This window comes from Anopheles merus, chromosome 2R (assembly GCF_017562075.2).
Source record: "Anopheles merus strain MAF chromosome 2R, AmerM5.1, whole genome shotgun sequence".
Taxonomy (NCBI): Eukaryota; Metazoa; Arthropoda; class Insecta; order Diptera; family Culicidae; genus Anopheles; species Anopheles merus.
Genome location: NC_054082.1, coordinates 10331789 through 10346107, shown reverse-complemented (window position 1 = coordinate 10346107; position 14319 = coordinate 10331789). Strand labels below are relative to the sequence as shown.

The 14319-nt window shown below is 45.2% G+C and overlaps 1 protein-coding gene across 7 annotated transcripts in view; it reads right to left on the bottom strand.

The window, feature by feature from the left end:
- The window catches only part of LOC121588290 (octopamine receptor beta-3R-like), a 58820-nt gene extending 47327 nt beyond the window's left edge, over positions 1 to 11493 (bottom strand). For 3 of the 7 annotated variants that reach the window (XM_041906036.1, XM_041906042.1, XM_041906041.1), the window contains exons 1-2: positions 11351 to 11493; positions 10522 to 10692 (exon numbers count right to left, since the gene is read on the bottom strand). The gene's annotated coding sequence lies outside the window, so the exon portion shown is untranslated. Of the gene's footprint in view, positions 1 to 10510; positions 10693 to 11236 lie in introns of all 7 variants that reach the window. The other 4 variants (XM_041906038.1, XM_041906039.1, XM_041906040.1 and 1 more) reach the window with 4 other exon arrangements.
- Between the last annotated feature and the right edge of the window lie 2826 nt (positions 11494 to 14319).

Below are 14319 nucleotides of genomic sequence, written 5' to 3'. Positions count from 1 at the left end.
CGACTGCGAGCTCTGCAAGCGGAGGGAGAGAGAGAGAAAGATCAGGAACAGAACGAAATGCTTAACATGGAAATAGCGTTAGAAGATGTGATTTTTTCCCTCACACTTTCATGATGTCGTCATGCAGAACCCATTTGTTGTACTGCCGTATAATAGACGCTTTCTCCAAGCACAATATTATGACAATCAAACCCGGGACACGGACCACACACAGCAATAAAATGGGACTTGTGTGTCGGAAATTGAAAAGCACATTCTCTCCGATTGTGTCGAGTTCTTTTGATGCCAAATCTTCACCCCCCCCAATTCTGGACTGCTACCGCTTCCACTGCTCCCTAGCGAGCCGGATAGAACAAGCTTTACAGGACCGCAACGCACCGATGCTATGCCCGACTGTGTCCCGGCTGTAATCCACTGAGGCTCGCAAATATTGGTTGTTAAAAATTAAAGGTCCAATCTGCTATTCCCCTGACGGACTGTGTGCTATTCCCGCACAGGACCGTTCCACAGTGACAGCGGCTCTCAGCGGGGGTTGGGCGAGGCAGAATGCAGACACTCCTGCTGCCTTTTATTTTCTTTCGTTTCTCTGTAATCTTACGATTTTCCTTTCATTTCCCCAGCCAAGCACAAATAATCTCCTTTCGCATCCTTTCGGGACAGATACTGTACTGCTGCTGCTGCTGCTGGGAAATCCAATCAACAAATCGATCAGAACGACTTTCACTGACCCTTTCGCAATGTGGCCGAGTGAGTGTGGCACTGCGTACTGAAGCTGGATTACCGGTACCGTTAGGTGATTGGATTTTGTCGGATTCATTAGCAGGCCTCATTCTCGGGCTCTTGCTTCATATGTTTCTTTTTTGGATAATGAAAAAAAGGATGTAGTAAAAGTGTTATTAGAACGTACAACAGGGTTAGAAGTTTGCTTAGAACAAACAACTCTATTTCAAATTACTTTTCTCACTCATTTGCTGAATGCCGGGACTGAAATGTTCAACTAAAAACTATCCTACCCACGAGTAATAAAGTGATATAGCTTCAGCTGATCAAAGTTTTTCACGCAAAAAGCAATCAACCAACTCAAAACTAAACAAAACCGGGCCCTGCACCATATTATGGGAAAATAAATATAGAATCCCCGTTGGTTGTGTGTGAAGTACGCTACAAAAGGAGCAGAAACATCCAACTAAGCCAGTTATGAGGCCACCAAGCGTTCGCGTACAGTTGCCTGAATAGTGGACCGAGCATCCGCTAAGCATCAGCTAAGCAGCAGGGCAGACAGCAGGATCGGCCATAGAAACAATGATGCTGATGTTCACCGCAGCGCTTATGTATTGTCTGGTAGTATGGAAATTCTTTTCAACCTACTCATATGCATACCACATCCCATTTGCATCCGTCCATCGCTCCGGATCGCTTCCGTGCACTGCGCGAGAGCAGCAACTAACCACACCATCCAGCGCGTACGCGTACCATAATTTATTCACATCAATAATCATTTTTATGCCAAACGTTTCCACCAGCGCACACGTCTCCCCTTTGCGGTACAGACGCGTATGGTGGGTACAGTGCCAAAGGACTGTATTAAAAAAGTTTTCCTACTCTTTTGCGCGCTGTGTATTGGTTCGACACTTGCGGCTGGCTGAAAATAAACACACACCGTGCTGTGCTGGTTCGAGTGGTTCGAGTGGGAACACTTTCTTTTTGCGTAGACATACAGCAACACGCAGCGCAAGGTAAAAGAGACAGCAAAACATTTCCCACCACTCAGCGGGTGGCTCTTGTATGAACTTTGGAAAAAAAATATTATATACATTCTAAATGTTTTCCCCCTACGAACGCCCCCGTATTCCGGGTGTAACGTTTCCGCACACGTTTCGAATAGATTTTCTTGTGTCTGGGAAAAAAACCGGCAAGGAATGCTCAAGCAGCCGGCAAAGCCTTCGCGCGGCCAAACCACACAATAATGGCTGGGTCAAAATTCACTCGAATATGAACCGTTAAAGCAGTGGATTTGCTGTCGATGCTTTCACCGTGTACAGTGGTGCGAATCAATGGTTGAGCGACGAAAACGCGATTACGGTTTGATTTGGATGGTTGGCGAACCAAATTTAAGCATGATATAGGAAATATCAACCAACGGCGCAACGTTAAAAATGTATCCATTCATTTCTTATCCCACAGGTCGGGCCTATTCGACTATTAGTGGCTTTTTTTAATTCATTTAGTAATCAGTAAATATTCATTAATCTATTCTATTAAACCGCAATTATGATGTATTGCAACTTTTCAAAACTTACTGAAAGTTTTACAAAATGAGTAAGCCATGGCTTATATACACCTACAAGGCATCATATTGCATACTGACAGGCGCTTAGCAATACCAAGCCAATGATCGGTTTAGGCATCTTCTGTACAGTTTGATAAATGTTTTATTGCGGTTCATATATTTTCCACAGTAGCATACACATGTTTGAGGAAGTTTAAACAGACACAATAGTCCAGATTTAACAGTAATCTGTTATTTAACCCCCAGCGTGCTACACGTGCTCTATTCAACGCTCACAGTGATGCGTGTGTGCGGGCTGAAACATTTCGCCCCGTTCTTAGAATCACTTTTCCTATTTCTAGAATGCTTCCGTCCATCTTCTAATTTGGCCGTTTCCCATTCTTGTCAAAGAACCGAGACACGATACCGGACGACGATGCTAGAAAGCTTTCCTTTATTTTATTTACGCTCCAAAGGGCTACTACCACTTCCTTTTAGTCCGTGCTTGGACCATTCCACCGACCGAAAGGCCGGTCCCGAACCCTTACCCTAGCAGTGCGCTCGTAATGGACTCCGAATGGGTAGACCGAAAACAAACAGCACAATAAATCTTACACGAAAGGTTACGATTTTTCAAGGCTGCCGGCTGCTGCCCATTCTACAAAACTAAAGCCTGGGTGATCATACGTTTCGGTAAACGTGTCCGTACGTGTGTATGTGTGTGTGTGTGTGTTTTTGAATGCTTTGTAAAACCATCCGACCTTCCAGGATACTCGCACTGGTGATCTTGGAAGTCGTCAATTAAATTCCCGTGCACACGCTTTCTCTCTCTCTCCGCCCATGAGTAGTCAGTCTGTTTCACTGAACTGAACCCCACTGTACGGTACATCAATTCGCATTTTTCAACTTCATTGCTTCCCAGGATCGCTATCTTCTCCCGTACGCTCGTGGCCTCGTGTTTCAAGTGGCTTGCCCTTGATGTGGGCGTTGGTTTTGTTTTTTTTTTGCTTTCTCTTTTTTATGGAAACGCGCTCTATAAGATGGGCGAATTCCTTGACGCTTGGGGTTGCCGTACTTTACATTTTTCCTTTCGCCCGCAAGTCAAAGCAAGTGCTGCTCAATTGCTCTCCCGCGCCAGCGGGCACACCAGCTATTCCCATAAACACAATAGTGGCCCACTAGAGTATCCTTACGGATGGTTACCGTTCGGTCACCGGTGGCCTCGTCATTCCTCACCCATGATGCAGTTTTATGCTGCCGTACTTCTGTCTTCGGCTGGCTGTTGCTGCTGCTAGCCGCATCCTTCCCCAAAGCAGCCAGCATTCGAGCAAAGTTCAGCACACTTTGTCAGTTTTGATTATGTTTTATTATTTCCCCCCCGGTGCACACAGCATGTAGTACCGCAAAGAGGCAACTTTGCACTCGATGCTAAAGACTCTCTAACCTCTAACGTCGCACTAGCGAGCAGGAGCAGCTTCATGCGGCGAAAAAGAGGAAAAGAAAACCATGTGTTTCAACTTTCACGCGAAGGTTAAGGCGATATGTAAGGATGGGGACGAAAAGTGGTGAGATTTTCGATAAATTCGAAGCCTAGAAGGGCTCAAAACTAAGAGAGGCACGTTAGTTTTTGCAAACAGTTGGAATAGTTTTTTATGTTAAATGTTTTTATTTACATTGTAGCTTATAAGCTACTATAACATATTCACATATTTACAATTAATGAACTATAAAAGCTAAAACACAAGTACAGAAGCAGTATAGTAAAGGTAGTGTTTGAAAAGTTGGGTTCAACGGCACATTGTTATAATTTTTAAAATTAAATTGGCCCAGATCTAGAATTGAGACTAAAAAATGTATTTATTCAATTTGTTCAATTCATTGTAACATCAAAATAAAGTTTCCCCTTTACAATAGTGTTAGAGTCTGCCCATGCTGCTATCACAGAAAATATTTCTAAAAATTAAAAAGACAGAGTTTAATGTGCTTTCAGTGTTCCTCAAGCAAAGTAAACATCTTCTTGGTGGCTGCGCTGTATTTCCTACGCGAAATTTTAGCCCGAACAGGTGGCGAGGCTTATTGAGTTTATCAGCCAGGGATTCAATACTGGCTCAACGTTGGCACCGTTGTCTAGCAAGAGCGCACCACCACGCACTTGAAGCGTACAGCGGTTCGACCGTGTTTCAAACGCCCCAAAACACTACGCCGAATGCTTGGTTACAGCTCAACCCAAAACGGTTCGTAATACGCTATTGAAGAGGGTATTCGGTAACGATATTTCGTCGCTCAAAGCCAGGGCGCGATGGAATCAATTTTGGTGACAGCATATTTGGCGTTCGTGCGGATGCAATCTTTCCGCACCTTCGGTCTGTCTGTCTTACGCTCGCTCGCCCGCATTCTGTCCTTCCCTTTTTCTTTCCTGCCTTCGCCCGATGTCATCGTTGCCCGGGGGAGGATAAATAATGCTTGGTTGATGGAAAATTTTGATACCCGTACCATGGTACCAAAAGCTCCCGCTTGCTTGCTTCTCGTGGAAGGGAACGATTTTCAAGCACGAAAATGTATTCATCCATCCACACCGTTGACGGCGAACTCCATATTTTCGACGGAAAACAACGCACTCCATCCGCGCTTTCCTATTTTACGGTGGAGAAAGAGTAAAAAATCAGTGCAGATGTTTGTAGGAAATCCTGTTTTTCGCCCCAATGCAGACAGCGCGGCTGGATGTGGAGTACGCAACAATACGCCCAACGCTTGGCAACCGTACCACACTGTTACAAATCAAACTAGTACACGACACAGTTGGCACATGTAATAACAGAATGTTAATCTGCGGTGCCGCGAGCTGCTGTGGCATATCAAAGCGTGCAAATGCAAAATGCGGAAAACATGCACCACTAAATCAAAGCCGCAGATGGTGTTTGGTATAACATGTCTGAACGATAAAAGTGTACCCGCCGTGCAGTGAATCCTTCTCTTAAGGGCGATTAATATTTTATACTATTATTTTTCAGCAAAAAAGGCAGTATATTAACTCACAAATGAGTACGACTTCTAGCTTTAAAAATCCAATTAAGCAGTAGTCAATCATTCATCCATCCTTCAGAAGGCATTACATTAATCTTTCTGTGAAAAAAATCTGCACCCGATAGATGCATTTGGGCAATAGGACAAGTACAGAGCAAACAGATTCATTCGCCATTTCTCGCCCTTTGCACACTTTAACATTGGATGCAGAAATTTATTCCATCAGTTGCCAGCTCCACAGTAGCACGGCCAATGGAAAGCTGGCAATGCATTTTGCTGCACAACTTGCAGCCCACTGAACGATTTGCAATTTCACTTATGTTCATTTCCATGCCATTTCCAGACGGCACCATTGCCCCAGTTTAATCCAAGTGGAGTCGTATTTTTTGCCACTCTTTCGGGCACTTTTGACCGGTTTACGTTGAACTGGGCGAATTTTCATTTCGTTTTTCAACAACTTTTTGCATTGACAGTTCCCATGAAATGGAGTCTTTTGTGGAAGTAATTGTTTTTTTTTTTATTGTTGAGATACACTGCTGAGGAATTTACCGTTCTTAAGTTCATGTTAAAGTGTTACTTCCATCTTGCCATGATTTTTACTAAATCCTTTCTGAATGAAAATAAAAACCGGATTTTTCTCACATTCCTGCTCTTTAACCTTTCAAGCTGCCTTTCCTGCTGCTTTTAAGCTTAATTTGAGAAATATTTGTTCACCCAACAATAGGGTCGTGCAAGAACAACTGTTTCATGAATATTTTAACAAGATTCTTGAAACCGGGTTTTTTTTATATCAAACCTGTAAAAATCTCAAAACCTTAAAAAAGCTACTCGACGCTTAAGCATACGCTCAGCGCCTTGAGAGACAATCGTTAAGTTAAACCGAACCCAATCACACCGGAATCCATTAATTAGTCATGCTAACCAAATATTCATGACTGCTAACCGTCGACAGTGGCGCGATGCGAAACGAAACACACTCGCGCCATGCTGGGGTTTTCTGGGCAGCGTTAAAGTTAAACGAGCACCGTGGGTCATTTTACAGCTTCACAGGCTGTGCGGTGGCAGCTCCGATTCGCCAAAGGGCTAACACCGTCAGGTACTGTCGGGCTAATCTTGGGCACCGATTCTACGACTTCTCCGAACGACTCTTCAAAACCATCAAAAGGTTGCGAGGCTTGAACAAATGATCCTCCGGATGGTTGCTCAAAGTGGACCATTAATTAGGCATGATTTTTTTTTAAGTGTCTTTTACCACCTACCCTCCAAAACGGAAGCTACCATTTCGGGTGGTGATGGTGGTGGAATGATTCTGAATAGCGCCTGAAAAGCTCTTCAGGTGAGTGGGAGGGAATTTTAGGCGGTTTATTTAGAGCTTTCCAAAACAGTCGATTGATTGGCTGACAAATACAGTGCGGTGCAGATAATGATTTTCGTTGGATTGAAGGAGATTGCGATGAACTCAAAACGTGGTACTTGACCCGAATCATGAGACAGTTGAATGTTCAAGATGTGCCTTTTGACAAAACTTAGTCAAAGTTTTAAAGCTGCTAAGGTAAAACTTCCCACCTTAAGAATGATTTTATTTTAATTAAAAGATAAAGATCACAATGCTTCCAAAACACGTACACATAGTTTGAAATACATTCAAACGAAATGGTAAATTAGTCATTGGATAATTTTAGTACTTATTTTCACCCCTAATCAACCTCGAGTTTAAATGGAGACGCCTAGCTGCTGATGGCTGCTGGCACTATGGAGGCGCCTGGTTTCCTAAGGCTGTTTTCCCAAAATAAATTACAAACATTCACTCCATCTCCCCCAGTTTCGAAGCAAATGGCAGCCAATAATTTCGAAACTTAACTCCAGTACGAACCGTTTTGACCTTCAAACTCTCGCCTGACCACACATTTTCATTTGCCCAATCTACCCGTATCGATCGGTGGCCAGCTACTCCCACTCAATGCCACCAATAAATAGACCATAGAGTGGGCAGGTTATCACCTCTTTCAAGGCAAATTGATTTCAATTATATGTCTATGGCAGCAGTGGTACGCTGTGTTGATGAAGGGAAAAAAGCCAAATTATGCTTTTATGGCGACGGTGAATAAAAGCACCCCAAATTGTGGTAACAAAGCTATAACCGCAAAGGGGCGCGCTCAAAAGCGGGAAGTATACAATGTATATCGCCTGATTAGTACCTCCACCTCAGACAGCCCAATGTAGCGAACCGATCAATGGAAAGCGTATGAATGAATAATTAATGGCGAGCAGAAATAGACACCGCAAGCCATTCAAAGTCGTGCTGTTTGTTGCCTTTTATGTAACCACAAAAATCGCAACTACCCTACTGCCCACTGCCTGCAGCCCGAAACGAATCAAAGGACAGAAATAGGGAACAAGGATAAAAAGACTACCACCAACACACTAAGGAATAGCTGCCTGCTGAATTCGACGGATGCACTCATGGCCTCTTACGAATGCATTTCCGCAGCGCATCAGTTGTAAAGCCTTTCACACACACACACCCCCCGCTGTGCCGACTTTTCTCCCCAACCGATCGCCCCCAACTGGCAGTAGCCGTCCTACCGATGGCAGTATCGATTTTCTCCCGCCAACAGCAGTGTTCAGCGAAGCATGTGGTGTGGTTCTGAATGGGTTTCGAACTGCGCTATAGATTTTGTTCTGGACACGACAAAACCAGCCAAACCAGACTGTTCCTACGGCACGGCATGCAGCGAAACTTTTGCAACGGCCGTTCGCCGACACTTTGATACACGAGAGCTTACGTGGGATAAATGGGGGGGGAGGAGGGGGGAAGGAAAAAAGTAAGCCACACACCACGGCAGAGGATGTACGATTGGGTTAGCTTTTCTACTTTCTCGCAAGCGCCAGAGACCGGCCAGTTGGGTTGCCTTTTTCCGACACATTTATTTCACTTGCTTGCAGTTTTATACCAGCCCTAGTTATGTGTGTGTGTGTGTGCAAAGGGGGTAGCTCTGGCAAAAGTAGCTCTACCAGTGCAAAATTAGTTATTAATTTGTCCATTTCTCGTCTCTACCGGTTATTATTGGTTAAACTTTTGGGTTTAATCATGTTTTCAAACTGACAAAGATATTCCATCAACACACTTCTGGGAAACTGATCAAAAAGCATTACGATGCCTTTGCACAGGCATCATTGGAAAAGCGGAACGTGGAACGTCCAACGTGGAAAAACTAATACGATCTCAGCAGCTACAACACACCACTACAAACACACAGTGTTCATTCAGATTATAGATTCTTCTTACCGAGTCACTTTCTTTAGTCTTCTCGACATATTGTATAATCCACGATGCGCGGACAATTCCCCGGAATGCTTTTACGGTTCATCAATTTCAATAAACTTCCACGGAACTTCACCACAGCTCAGCAGCTGCAGGCAGGTTCTTTGTAAACATATAGGTGCGAACCAAAAGGTTTTAACAACCAGCGCAGCCTGCCATTGTTTGACTGGCCAGGCAGCACCGAACCCATGTACCATGAGCCCGCTCCGGTGGCTTCAATGAGTATGGTACCGATCTGTCCAGTGGATAAAGCGTATCCAGTGTTCGAGGACCCCGCTGGCTGACTACACTGTTCACGCGAACAGTGCCGTCGAGTGCATTAACAAGCTACGGTGCGCACTGACCTCAATAACCTCACGCGTCGGTGCTCCCGATGCAAGGCAGTAGCGGCCGCACACCACAATCCACTAGATTGATGGGAAAAACAACAGTTCTCCGTATGGAGCAGACTGCGGGAAGGCCGGCACTCGATTCTTCATCAAATTCTGATCCGAAAAGGACGATATTCCGCTTCCACTGCCGCCGTTTCTATTACAAGCACCCTTTACACCCCAGCACCCCTTAGCACTCAACGCACTTGCCACAGCGCTTTTAGACGGTTCCCGAGTTGGACGGTGCGATTGTTGAGTGTCTACCGTCCCTGGTGTGTGTGTGTGTGTGTGTGTAGCCAATCATCTGTCGGTGAACTAATTAGAAATTCTACGAAATACTACAGAACACGTGGGCGCCCTGGAGAAGGCGAAAGCCCCCTTCCTTTTGGGCCATTTTTAAGGGGCAAGGTAGTGGGCTACGGTAGTGCAACGCTGCTGTTGTACAATCAATCGATCGATCCTTTTACACCAGACGAGGCCGTTGAAGCGTGGCAAGTGTGTTATACATAGCCCGGCACGGCCATGTTGGCATGGAAAGTAATATAAATATAACACGCTTTGCTCGGAAAACGGCAAATTGGATGCAATGACTAAAGGGGATGGAATTGTTTACTGTAGTCGCGTTCAGTTATTTATAACGATAAACACCCCGATTGAAGATTAAATGGCCGTGCGTTTATTCATACACAGTCTAGCCTTCCTTCGCCCAGCTGCCAGATGGAATGCTGCGGCCAATTTAAACATGGTCAAAATTGGTGTTATCTCACATTGCTTATTCATCGGACGTTTATCAACCGGTTCCGAGCGGTTGCCGGAATGCCAAACACGTTTCTCGAACGTTGCCTCCACGCTCAAACAAAAAAAGCATGCTTTTCATGCTGCTCAACTATTAAACATGCTACCATGATCAAAGGTCACACGGTTGCTCTGCCGAAAAAGGTCGGAAATGACTATCAATACACACACAAACACTCAGACATCCAACCCAAAGCATACCGTCGATACCCGTCCGTTATCAGACAATTGATCGGAGGCCTTGCGTCGCCGGGAGCGAGGCCGGAAAAACACGGCCCAAACATACCCCGGGATCCGACCGTTGTGTCCCGTCCCGTCCCAAGAGTCATCAAACTTTGCTTTTTTGATTTTGCCGAAAACTTCGCCCCGGATAAAAACCGTCCCATAAAGTCTAATGAAAACAGACACCTCAGACCGCCGCCACCAGCGCCATTTCGGGGTGGAAGTTGGAAGCACACTAAGGGAAAAGAAACTCATCGTACAATAAACAACACTCCCGAAATGCTCGTACACACGCAAACTCACACACACACACACACGCGCGCGCACGCTATCATGCTATCACCCCAAGGGACATTTAATGGGGGAATTTGTGGGGGTGGTGCCCGAGAAGACGTTGAAGGAAGTGTGGCGGAGAAGACGGCTGTATTATCTATCCCACCGTACGTTGAGTGCAGATTTAAAGCAAAGTAATGTAAAAGACAACACACAGCTTAAGACACCTACACGGGACTTACATCAGCTGCAGCATCCAGCGGGGGGAGGGGAGGGGGGTAGCGGTTAAGAGAGATTGCTGGTACTGGGAGCAATATCAGCTTTCAGTAGGGTCGGAAGTTGTGCAATACTGTGCCTCTTGGGGTCTGCATGAAACTGTGGTTAGATTTAAATGTTGGTTTTTTCCTGAAAAACTTTGTAATTAACGGGAAAGGTATCCTCGCTCTTAATTAAAACATATTTAATTGCTACTTAATACATTAACTTAACACATTTTTTACACTTCAGTTAAGTGAATTGGTGGAGTATGCAAACAAACATTATACTGCACTCGCAATTTTTGCAGAATTTGGCAAAGGATGTTTCGGTTTTTGCTGCACGGATGGCTTGTGATTAGTTTTCCAATCGGATCGGTTCACAATCGGTACGCTATTATCACCACCACTACCAACGGCAGCAAGTGTACACGCTGGCCGTTACCGTTGGACGGACACACACACCCACATTCGGCTGCTACTATCGCGGATGACCTAATGCTGCCAGCGAATGGAATGCCCTGCCTGGGAGAACGAAGCTGGATCCACACGGTTTCCTACTTCCCTAATATCCTGGATCCGCACACTACACAGACACAGCCACCGCACGCGAGCCTAGAGGTATGCTGCATCTCATTCCATCCGCCACCCCGTTGCACGTGCTCCGTCTCACTTGACACAGTTACTGTAAAAGCGTGCGCACCTTTCACTCCGCGGCACTATATGGTATGGATTTTAGTGCAAAAGTGTGCCATCACCGGTAGAAACTGGAACAACAACACAACGTATATACACACACACGCACACACACACATACCAATAATGCGACGTATACAGCTGCTCGCAAGCTCAGCAGGCTGCCCGCTGTTGCTGTTGCGGAAACCCGGATGCGGAGCCGTTGCGCACTTGCGCTTCAAAGCTGGCGAGGGACGGACCCGACTGTTCCGTTCGGCACGCTCGCTGCACTGCAACTGGAGCAGGCTCGCGCTGTCTCGGGCTGTCGGGCCGAACCCGAGCCATCTTACCGATGCAAGGATCCGACTCCGGCTCGAGGTACCGAGCGGCAGGCTAGTTCATCCGTTCGGTGAACATCCGGATGAACAGCCATGTGCGAGGATATTTGAAGGCTTTTATGCGGTGATTAAATAACAACTCGGACTCGGAAGCGTACCGCGGCTGGGCTGAGATATCAGTTGAATGTTGGAGGCAAATGTTTTCACTGCATCTAGGTTAATGTCGTGGTGTGGTTTTTATTGGTTTTGCCGAGAACACAAACTGTGTTAAACACATAACGACAATCCACTCAAATTGTGTGGCCTTCTGTGCGGTTTAGTATCATCAGATTGTACAAAAACATTTCTACTATTTGTTACAATATTTGGTTGCGTTTGATGAATAATTTTATACAGATCAATGAACCCATAGAACCTTTAGTCCTCGTAAATAATGTATGTTAAAGATACAATGAGATTAATTTCAACCCAAAATTGATCTATATATAAATCCAACGCTTGTTGGTGCGAGTTTCTCGTTCATATTTTATCTCATTTGGTTGTCTTTTTACATTCCACAACAATTCTACGCCAGAAAGAATAAAACCCCTCCGAAAAGCCTTCATCGTAGGAATTGCCTTCATCGTAGCTAAAGCCAACGAACATGCCCATGAACAAGGCTTTTATTGCTGGACCGTTTTTAGCAAACCCGAGCGCCGCATCATCGCCGGATTGTCCCGTTCGTCGTTAAGCACGTGTCATCAGTATCTTGATTTTCCAGTTCAGCTATGATGTTCCGCAAAGGGTCGCAAATTGTGCCGCTTCGATGGAGCAGCATCGATGGATGTTCTTTTCTCGCTCGGTTTGCTACTCTCTTCTTCCAACACTGGTTCACGTTCTAGAGCTCTCGCTGTTTTCCTCTCTCCACCCTTTCCGAACATTGCGAGCCTGTGAAAGCGCCTCCGAAATTCTCCCAACAAGCGAAGGCGCTACGAACGCGCACTTGCGCACTCTGACTGGTTTGGCGCGTTTGGGAAAGCAGTAACAACAACGACAACCAAAAACAAGGACATTTCCACGATAGACAGACGGTCTGTGGCAGCTGTGACCTCCGGGCGTTAGAAAGAAACCCCCACCGAGGTGGCGGTGCGTAAACCGAAACTCCTCGTTCCCTGCGAGGTGCACCGACCTGTACACATTCGCGATCTCAGCCAGCCAGCTCGCCGAATGAATGCTGTTCGCCCGTTGAAAGTTCACCGTACCACCGTATCACGATTGCCAGGGAGCGTTCCCTGGCTCCGGAGCTCGATGCTGCCCTGGAAGCGAAACGAAACGTGCACAAACGATGGCACGCCAAATCAAAATGAACACGAGCGAGCGTTGTGCTAGTTGGCGCGACGTTTGCACTGGCACGATGTAAATGAAGCTGGATGAAACGTGATATCCCCCCCCCCCCTCCCCCCCCCCCCCCCGTCATGGCTTTGGGTACCGTCAACGAGCTAGCAGAACGCCGGCAAGCTTTAAGGATGGGGCGCTGTGTCAAGAAGGGCCAGACCACAAACACATCTCGACTGCTCGCTGGCGGAAGCCAAAGGACAAAAGCACTCCCAAGGTCGTGGATGTCAGCGGTCAAGCTGAGACAGTTTAACTGTAACAACGTGGCGTCGATGGCCTTTCTCCGCACACACACACACAGACAAAAGGGGCACGTGAGCCACGGTTCGAGGTCATCCGCACGATGACGTCAGCTATAGATGGGGAGTTTCGGGGTGTATTTTTTATGATGTTGTAGTCTCCTGGCTTAATGAGCTCAGTTTTAATTTCAATTATAATTCAAATATTAAAGACAAACGACTGAGGATAATGCATAAAAAACCAACACGACGATCAACGATTGAATTTCATATACTTTGCTGCAGCTAATTTATATATATTTTTTTTAATTTATGGAGTTCCATTGTAAGATTATGGTTGCAGCCTTTTATTATAAATATATTTCCCAAATATGTACCCACACTCTTCCTGTGTGACCAATCGCATGCATATATGATGTTATTTAAACAAATCATTTCCAACAAATTGATGCTTAACTACAACTTTTCCAGCTCTCACGATGATTGAAGTCACTTACAAGGGGCAGCATTAATGCATCGATTCAATCGATGCACCATCAACCAGTCAGAAAAGAACCAAATAAACACCAAAAACATAACTGAATGCATTGTTTGCCACTCAAACATTGCTAAAGTCCTACCCCTCAAACGGACGCGGCTCTCACGGTTGCTGAGTTACTGTATGACAATGATTGGTGGGATACGGACAGCATCGTAGAGCATAAACATTAGAAAATTATTTGATATTTCATGGGCTCATAGGCTTAAGTATAAACACTAATTCAACTAATAAATTCATAATTCAAAACTTCCCGGTGTAAGACTAATTGTTTGAACTAAAACTGACCTGCCGTTAATTTAAGAGAGAACAACCTGTTAAAGAACAGTCCAATAATTGTTCAACTAAAACAAAAAAGCGTCCATTTTCCAATTTCTCCAGAAAAATTAAGTTCTAAGCAATTGCAACACTTCGGTAAATAAGATTACATATGCTGGATTAAGACATTACTTTACAAACATCAAGCTCTCTATTATCTGTTTACAGTTGCTCAACCCTGACACTTGAGTTTGCGTGAGTGCTTGAGTGAGCACCTTCATTTGAAGCGCAGCATATGCAGAAATGTCAAACTAACCGAATCATAAAAATATGTTTTACCTTGGAATTGGACAATGATTTCACT